At 39.9% G+C, this 9,858-nt stretch overlaps 1 long non-coding RNA gene across 1 annotated transcript in view; it reads left to right on the plus strand.

The window, feature by feature from the left end:
• LOC107183192 overlaps positions 1 to 9,858 on the plus strand; it is a 14,312-nt gene that overhangs the window by 1,436 nt on the left and 3,018 nt on the right. The window contains exon 2 of the long non-coding RNA XR_001513975.1: positions 4,217 to 4,222. This is a non-coding gene — a long non-coding RNA (uncharacterized LOC107183192). The remainder of the gene's footprint in view (positions 1 to 4,216; positions 4,223 to 9,858) is intronic.

Raw genomic sequence — 9,858 nt, forward strand, 5'->3', positions numbered from 1 at the left:
TGGCACATCAGATGTGAGTAGTGAGAACTTTTGAGAACTTTAATATCATAATTTCTGGCCCAACATTTAGATTTTTGTAGTTTGAATTCTGAGGCTGCTCTCAAAGCATGACTCCTCCTTGGACTTGGAAACTGCCTGCAGAATGAACAGTCAGTCTCTCTGTGCTTTTTGGTTTCTGTTGATAAGTAACCCCAATTTTACAAGCCCAAACCAGAACTAGGATGCTGACAAATGCCTGATCATGTTACCCATTGTTTTTGAATCACAGCCCCACTTGCTGACCACTGGGTCATAGCCAACCACTGAATTTTCCAGTTGTACCTACCATCAGACAACAAATTATGTAAGTATTGTTTCTGCTAGTAACCCATCTCTTTGATCATCAGCTCCTTGCACCTTTACCTTTAAAAACCTTGTTCTATCCGCCCACTTTGAAACATGTCTTTAGTTTATACTGAAGGCTATGTGCCTGATTTGCAAATAATCTATGAATAAAATACTCATTTAAATTTTTTGGAACTTTTGTTAACAGTAGTAAGGAGGAATTAAAGACAGCCCTGAGTTTTGGAGCCTGCATGACAAGGAGACTACCCATGCATACATAAATAGAGGAAAATCAGTTTTAAGAGGAATGTAATGAATTTAATTATTAATTGCTATGTGTGGTGGTTGTATAAATTTTAGCCAGCCAGAAATTCAGAACACTATTCAGAAGAGACTTATTAGGGGAGCTGTGTTGAAACAATAGCTCCTTAAATCTCATGAACAGATGAGAATTTGTTTTGTTGCTCTTGTTTTGTTTTGGTCTGGCTTTTAAGAAGTGAGTGTAAGAGAAAGAAGGCCAAATAAGATGGCACAATTTTGAGGCATACCTACCATTATGGAGTAAAAAATGAGAAAGAAATTAATAAATAGCAAAAGCTCAGTGGGAACATTCAGAGAGATAGGGGAACACATAATATACAGATGATGTATTATAGGACTGTACACCTGAACCCTACATATTTCTATTAACTAAAGTCACCGCATTAAATTAAAAAATAATAAGTACAAGTGCATAAAAAAAGAAGGAAAACTAGGAATGGCAATACAGAAACAAAGTAGGGAGTGACTTTAAAACAGAGAAGAAATAGGGGTGTCAGCTGGTCTATGAGATCAAGTAGGGTGATGATTGGAAGAGGCAATTGGGTCCAACAAACAGTATGCCAAGTTTGGCTTTTGAAATAGTAGTCAGTCTGTCAGAAATCCATTAGAATATTTTTCCAAAAGTTACTCATTTCAAACTGGTTTGGTTACTAAAATTGACTAAGCAGAAATGTTTTCAAGTACTTGATTGTACAGTTCTTTCTAGTCCCAATATATAATCCTTCTTATATCTCAAAAAATATAATTTCCATTAACTGTATTTCTGTTGTGAAACATAAATTCAATATTTTTTTTGCAACAGATCAAGGAAGTTGTTTATATGCTTTGCCAAATATTTACATTTCGTTTTAAATGTTAGCAAATTGCTACCAGAAAATATAAGAAAACCAAATGGATACCTAAAATCAAGATAAAATGTTTCCGACTGAAAGGTAATATGGAGGGCTAAAATTTATCTTGGCATAAATTATATCCTGTGAGTAGAGAGTACTAAAATCGGACTCTCACTCTCTTGTGAAAATTTTAAAATGGCTACATTATCCCCTAAATAGTAACTGTCTGGATGCCTGACCAGAATGTATTCCATCTGGTCCTTGGTTTAGGCAAGTAGAGATGTAAGTTGTAGCAAATTAGAAACATTAAGCCACATAAAAATGTCATTTTGAAACTGTTAGGACATTCTCAGAAAACTGTGATTCAGTGAAATATGATGTGAAAAGCACTCACTCTGCCCTAGGGATAAGGGAGCCATAGCTTCCTGCTCAGGAAGTGCACACAGCAACGGGAGTCCTGTTGCCCTTGACGCTTTGTCTCAGGATGGGATGAGTGATCACCAATTGGGAAGCCATCTCCCTCTCAGCAGATCTGAAGACCTGAGGGTATGAAGGCAAGGTGAGATCCCGTGCAGCCCTTAGCCTGGGCAGGGCTTCCCTGTACTGAAATTCCATTCCACTGACTGCTCCCAAGGGCCAGAGACATGGTTAATGGCAGTAGTCTTTGGAGCTGAATGGGACCTTGAAAAGTCTCAACTATAAAACAAGTTATGTGCATAAGGAGGTGAACTCTCAAATTCTACTGAAAGTTTCAAATACACAACAGATAAAAAGTTTCTTTCTTTTGCTAAAAATAAATGAGCACTTTGCTGTTTCATGATCTCTTCATTGTAATTATCTATGTTTTCAATGGTTTCCTAAAATTAAGTTGGAGGTAAATGAGAATAACCATTGCTCAGATTCTAGTCTAACTTGTTTAAAAATTTAGAAATGAAAGTTGTAAGGCTAAAGGGGTAAAGAAGTTCCATTAATTTTGCTTGTTTCTTTACCCAAACAAGGCAAAGCTTCTTATAACAGAAATACTTGAAGAAAAAAAATTACGGCCAGACCTGCGTGGCTCAATGCGTGACTGGGAGGTCATAGTCTGATTCCCCATCAGTGCACATGCTAGGGTTGTGGGCTTGATCCCTAGCTGGGGGTGTGCAGGAGGCAGCCAATCAGTGATTTTCTCTCATCATTGATTCTATCTCTCTCTCCCTTTCTCAAATCAATTATATATATTTAAAACCTCAGGTTAATCCTCTCTCTCCAGCTGCTCCCAGAAGACAATCCCAGCAAGATGAAAACTAGATTTTCTGAGTAAACCAGAACACTGAGGTCTGGAGATACTCTTCCACCTTTACCCTCCACTTCTCCTATTCCCCACTGGCCATCTTTCTCTGTTAAATCAGAGATAATAATTGGTGATTGGGAGGGTAGGCCAGGAACTGTGCAGGAAGTGGTGAGGAGGTAACTGGCAGGAACACACAATACCCTGTGAGTTGTGTGAAGACATGCAGGCCAAGGAAGACACCATTGTCTTTGGCAGTAGTGTCTGCTGGTAGGCATTCATATATTCCATGAGTTCGCAGGGACAGCTATCAGATGATGGGGGTAGGAGAAGGTGCTATCTCTGCAGAGGTTAGTTGCATCATGTAAATATCTACTAGAAACTGCCTTCTAATTATACAACCACAAATGAGAGTCAACCATCTCCCAAGACAATAGAGAATCCACACACACTGACTTTTGAAGAAATATGGCTAGATCATATTTCTTATAAGAATAAGTAGAGAAAATTAAAATGAGGACTGTGGGGAAAAAAATGTTACCCATCAAGAGGAAGCAAAAAATCATCCCTTTGAACTAGAAGCAGCAATGTCTACAGTTTTGAAGGGAATGATTTAGAATTCACCAATTTTATGCCCAATCAAGTGGTCTTTCTTGTGTAAAGGTGGCATAAAGACATTGTCAGATATATAAGACCCTCCCAAATATATCAAATGTGCACCCTTTAAAAATCTCTTAATAGTAAAAGATAAAGTAAAATTTCAAGATAAAAATGGAGAAAATCTTGATTTTCTGAGAATAAGCATTAAAGTCAGTTCAACATGGAGATTATCCCAAAGAATTAAATATTTTGTTATAACAGAAAATAAATGCCAAATTAATTCTTGAAAGGTAAGGTACTTAATATAAAAATAATGATTTAATGTCAATAATTTGAATTAAATTCTGAAGTCTCACTTTATAAATAAATTGACCCACAGGAAGCCAGTGTTGAAAATTAAGGTTATCATAGCAAATTATTTGGCTTGTAAGGCTTAGCTTTAAATGCTGCTCTGCAAACATAAACACTTATTGTGGGGAAGGCATTGAGAAGCAAGTGTTTGATGGTGTGACCTCTTGTATTGGATGGACCCTGATAAGAACCTTACAGAGTATGTCTGAAGATGCTTTTTCCAATCTTGAAAACACAACAACAAAAATAATTCTTTCATTTTCTTCTAAAAAGAATAATCTAGTTCTGGTTACCATCTGAAGCATAATAATGAGAAACAGAGGCTACATATGGGGCATCAGGAAGGAAATGAGGCACCAGAGACCCACCACATAGTTTTCAGGATCACGGACAGAGGAGCATATGCCACTTGAACTCTGAGAGGAATCAGCTGCAGTGATTGCCTTGCACCATCCTGGGGCAGGCAGAGAACATAACTTGCCATTTTGACTGTGTTTAGGCAGAGAGAAGGCTTGAGAGACTAGTCTCAAAGTTCCTCATTCACAAGGAGGAGGAGTTTCAGAAGGAAGTTCCCATGATTCCCAGAAGAGGTTGGGGTGGTTGAATAAGAAAGTGTCAAAGAAGTTGATAGACCCAAAAGGTCTGGCAGAACAAGGCTGGCACAGATTGCTCAGGCCAAAGACCCCACAATTCAGCAACAGATGCGCCAGTACAGAAGTCAACAGCCAAAGGTCCAGTTGGATGTGGAGCCACAGCCAGGGATCTTGAAAGCTGGGATTGCACAGTTATGCATCCATTTACCCCGTGATTAAGTTACTGATTATCTATTATGTGCTAGGCAGCATTCTAGGCCCCGGCTATAACTATGAGAAAGAAATATAGCTCACATTTGCCCTGGCCGGGTAGCTCAGTTGGTTAGAGGGTAGTCCTGATACTCTAAGGTTTCAGGTTTGATCCCCAGTCAGGGTCCATACAGGAATCAATCAATTAATTCATAAATAAATGGAATAAATCACTCTCTCTCTCTGTCTCTCTTAAATAAATCAATAAAAAATAGCTCACATTTTAGTGAAGACAACTGTCTGTTTCTCTTAATAGGCAAGAAATAAGTAGGTAAAATACCTAAATGCTGTATCAAAATGTTGAGAAGAAAAGTAAAGCATGGAATGGATAGCTTCAACTAAAAATGTAGGTTCACAAACTGCACAGAATGAGATGCTAAAATTCAGAAAACCAGAATAACAGCTAAAGTTGAGGACAAACCACAAACCTGCGACAAGTCATAGACTCTGGATTTTGATTCTGATCTTATAGGGAAAAAATAGATTATCCACAAACCCGTTGTACAAATCGTAGAATGTCTAACTCTTTGAATTGGAAAGGGGTAACAGACTCCTTAAATGTGGAAAGGTTTTCTTCATTCTACTTCTTGAGGGCCCCTATAGTGTTTTGGGAGAGGAATACTGCAATTTACTGATATACTAGGATGTCAGAGAAGACTTCCCTAAGACAAACAAAGATCTAAAAAGTGGGGTGGGAAGGAGCCACATGGTACAGTAGGACAAAAGTATTCCCATTCAAGGGAGAGCAAGGGCAAGAGCCCTATGGGAGGGGCATGCATAGAGGGGAGGGACAGGAGGAAAGGGAAGGATACATAATATAAATGCGGTAAGGCCATGGAAGACTGGCTCTGCAGGCCCTGCAAGGAATTTGGATACACTCTGAATGAGATGGAAAGTTTTTGGAGAGTTTTGAGAACAGGACTCCTCCCTCTACCTAATTCTCTACCTGTGCTAACACTATCCCCTAGAACAGTGTTCGGCAAACTCATTAGTCAACAGAGCCAAATATCAACAGTACTTCTTCAAAATAGACTCACCCAGGCCGAAAACCGACTTCTGCACATGGGCCTCGAAGTTTCAGTCGCACTGTATGTGCACCCGCATGTGGTATTTTGTGGAAGAGCCACACCGAAGGGGCCAAAGAGCCGCATGTGGCTTGCGTGCCGCAGTTTGCCGACCATGGCCCTAGAACAGTGGTTCTCAACCTTGGCTGCACATTAGAATCACCTGGGCCAGGGCCATGGTCGGCAAACTGCGGCACGCAAGCCACATGTGGCTCGCAAGCCGCGGTTCGCCGAGCCGCAGTTTGCCGACCACTGCAAGGGGGTAAATTCCCTTTAGAGGGGAAAATGACTCTAATGAGGAATTTAAACAGGAAATTGACTGAAAGTGCACCTGAAGTTTATCAAGCAAACAGTAATGAGGAATTACTTTTGAAATTGGATGAGACATTGTTATCCTGAAAGTGAAATGAAGGCTTTCTTTCCTTTAAGGATATGTTTCATTAAGAGTTTGAATTCAGTTATGGAGCAAAAGAGAAGCTGCACTTCTGCCTACATGAGACGTGTTTATACATTAAACAATATTTTCTCCTTTACATGGTCAAGAGGCTATAGGAAAGAATTTAATTCAATGGGCACCACTACAATTTAGAAGTAAACATTATGTCATCAAATATTTATTATGTGCCAGTGGGGGCTGAATTACTTTAATAAAGAATGCCAGACCAAGTCCCATTAGGCCTGGCTAAGACTAGAGCATTTACAGGTGGCTTTCTCTCTCTTCCTTTTTATCCCTATCCTAACATGATGCCCGCAGGAAAATGCATTAAGCATAGGTTAACACCAACTCCTTGGGGCAAAGTTTTATTTCCTCATTAGGAAATTCTAAAGATTTTATTTTCTGTGTCGATGACTCTCAGTTTTATTGGGCCAGCATCATGAACATGACCAGAGAACTTTAAAAATATATCCAACCGTGGCTTCCTGGTTCATAGGTTGAAGCTCAACCACTGAGCCATGCCTGATGGCTGGGTGGCTGAAGAACTTTTTAGAAATGCAAATTATAGGTACCCAATCCAGATCAATGGAATCAGAACCTCTGGGTGGGACCCAGCAATCTGTATTTTGTAAGCCCTCCAGGTGATTCTGATGCCTGTTGAAGTTTCAGAACCACTAGTCTAAATGAGAACCTTCTCACAGGTTCCTCAATGCCTCTTTGTGCCATGTTTTGGCTAATTTTTTCAGATCTGTTGTTCAAGTCACAAACTCTTTTGTCAGGTGCATTTTGGGGCTTAAAATGTCCTTTGACTTTTTTTATTCTAATTATATCTTTTTGAAAATACATATATATTTTTATTGATTTCAGAGAAGGAGAGAGAGGGAGAGAGAAACAATGATGAGAGAGAATCATTGGCCGGCTGCCTCCTGCACGCCCCCTACTAAGGATCGAGCCCACAACCTGAGCATATGCCCTTAAACCGGAATTGAACGTGGGACTCTTCAGTCCGCAGGCCGATGCTCTCTCCACTGAGCCAAACCTGCTAGGGCGCAATTATATCTTTTATTTCTAGAAATTTTATTTGGTTATTTTTCAAATCTGCTTAGTCATTTGTTATAGTTCATTATATCCTATACATGTTTGCAAACTTGGCTTTTAGTTCTTGGAAGAGATCAAACATATTTTATAAATTGTGTCTGGTATTTCATTGTTCTTAAAATTCTTGAAAGTCGGTTTCTACTAGTTCTTCCTCATGGTGCCTTGTTTAGTTATTTTTGATGGTGGGCTTCTCAATTGCATTAGGATTTATTATGGAAATTCATTGAGGACTGGCATGATGATGGGTTCTTGCAGAGATTTGCATTTGCTTCTGCCAGATGGTCTTTGGGACACCAACAGTTTGGGATCACTCTAAATTCTCAGCCTGAGGTTTTTGACCACCCATGTGCTGTGTATTTAGGCTTCAAATGCATGTGCAGATTGGCTTGTGGTTATAAATTCTCAACAGTTTTGGTTTTCCCTCTCATTCAGCACCTATGTTTGAGAGGGTTCATTTTTCTTTAAGGCCCATGATTAAGAACACAATTTTCCCAGTTTACTTTTACTTTGAGGGTGTTACCAGTAGGGGTCTCAGTTGTGTGGGAAGGGGAAATTTATCATGGAACTTTGACTTTGTCTCCTCTTATTATTATTATTTTAATCCTCACCCTATTTTTTCCCCATTGATGTTAGAGAGAGTGGAAGGAAGGAAGGGAGGAGGAGAGAGAGAGAGAGAAACATCAATATGAGAGAGACACATAGATTGTTTGCTTCCTGCACCCACCCAACTGGGCTGGGGATCAAACCTGCAACCCAGGTACATGCCCTTGACCGGGAATTCAACCCATGATCTTTCATTGTGTGGGGCTGACATTCTAATCCCTGAGCAACACTGTCCAGGATGACTCTGTCTCCTCTTTTTTTCAATCATGTGAGAACCAAAGTTCATGTTAATTTTGTTCAACACATGATCGCAGAGTAAAATCCAACTTCAGTGGTCCACTGGTTCTCAGTCTTAAGATTAGTTGTTTTTAGTACCAGAAACACAAGTTACATTGGTTTTCATTAAAGTCCATTTATTTTCCTGGTGGGCTCATTCCGTATCTACAGAATTCTACCATCTTACCATATTCATATGATGGTGGAGGCAGACTGAAATGCTGTGGCTGTAAGCCAGGGAGGCCATGGGTTTCTGGCACACCACCAGACGCTAGAGACAGGCAAGGAAGGATTCTCCCCTACAGGGTCCAGAGGGACAATGGCCCTGCTAACATCTGATTTCAGATTCTTGGCTTCCAGAACTGTGCCAATAAGTTTCTGTTATTTTAAGCTTCTCAGTTTACAGTACTATGTTTCCATAGCCCAGCTCCTATTCAGAATAATCCATTTACAGTGAAAGGATCTCCAGGCCAGGTGACTGCCTTACAGACCTTAAAGTTTGTGCCCTCAGGAGAGGAGGGGCAGGAGGAAAAGTCGGTGTTCTCCCGAGCTTAAACCTGCCCTGCGGTTAGGAATGGCCCCTGTGGTGGCGCTCTAGTGTTTGTAACACCCATGGATGTTCCACAAACTGATATTTGAAACACTTTCTGACAAAGACTTAGTATAAGTGGTAAAAATACCTTTATGATGTAATATTATTTCCTTGTAATATTTAATTAAGGGCAATGACATGGAAAATTGTTGCAACTAGAAAACAAGCTGACATTGTGTTGCTTCTTTTCAAGAGTGCCAGAAGCGGAAAACAGCAAGCCAGTATACCTTGGGAGGCGCTCACAAAAGGCTGTGAGTGCTGTATGATTTCCAAATCCTGGATTTCACAAAAGATCCAGGAAAAAAATTTCCTTGGGGCTATGTATATATACAGGGTGACCCATTTAAAATAAATGTATACACACTTTAACAGCTGATAGCTCAATTTTGAAAATGAAATATATTTTAATACGCACTGCCTTTATAATTATTCAAGTGTGCATATAATTTTTGGGGACACTTTATAGTTAAGATATAGCACTGGCAGTATTTACCAGAGACCTGAATTAGATTAGGAGTTAACTAGGTAAAGGTGAAGAGGGAACTCAGGTAAGAAGAAGATTCCAGACAAAGGGGAAAAGCCTGGACCAAGGTTGAATGGATGGGGAGAGCACAGTGCCCTTGATGAACTGAAGGAAGGAGTGTGAAGCATGGAAAACAAAGGGAATGTGGTGCAGCATGAGGCTGAAAGTGGTAGGCAGTGGCTGCCGACATGAGGCTTTGCAGATCACATTAAGGGAAGACTTTAAAGTATTTTAAATGTATGACAGGAGAGGAGGGTTGGTGGATGTTGAAACCAGGGGCTTACTTACACAAAGTACACAGAAAGAGAGCAGCAAGCCTTGGGATCAATCTTGCTTACTATATCTTTTATACCAAATGGGAAAACTGTCACTCAAGAGACTTCATTATTAAAATGTCCATACCCAAAGCAATCTATAGATTCAATGCAATCCCCAATAAAATGCCAATGGCATATTTCACAGACCTAGAACAAACTCTCCAAAAATTCATCTGGAATAAAAAAGACCCCGAATAGCCAGCAATCCTGAGAAAGAAGAACAAAGTTGGAGGGATCACAATACCAAATATCAAGCTATATTACCAAGCCCACGGTTCTCAAAACCACCTGGTACTGGCACAAGAACAGACATATAGACCAAAAGAACAGATCAGAGAACCCAGAAATAGACCGAAGCCATTATGCTCAATTAATATTTGACAAAGGAGGCAAGAACATACAATGGAG

Source organism: Myotis davidii, unplaced genomic scaffold (genome assembly GCF_000327345.1).
Source record: "Myotis davidii unplaced genomic scaffold, ASM32734v1 scaffold159, whole genome shotgun sequence".
Taxonomy (NCBI): domain Eukaryota; kingdom Metazoa; phylum Chordata; class Mammalia; order Chiroptera; family Vespertilionidae; genus Myotis; species Myotis davidii.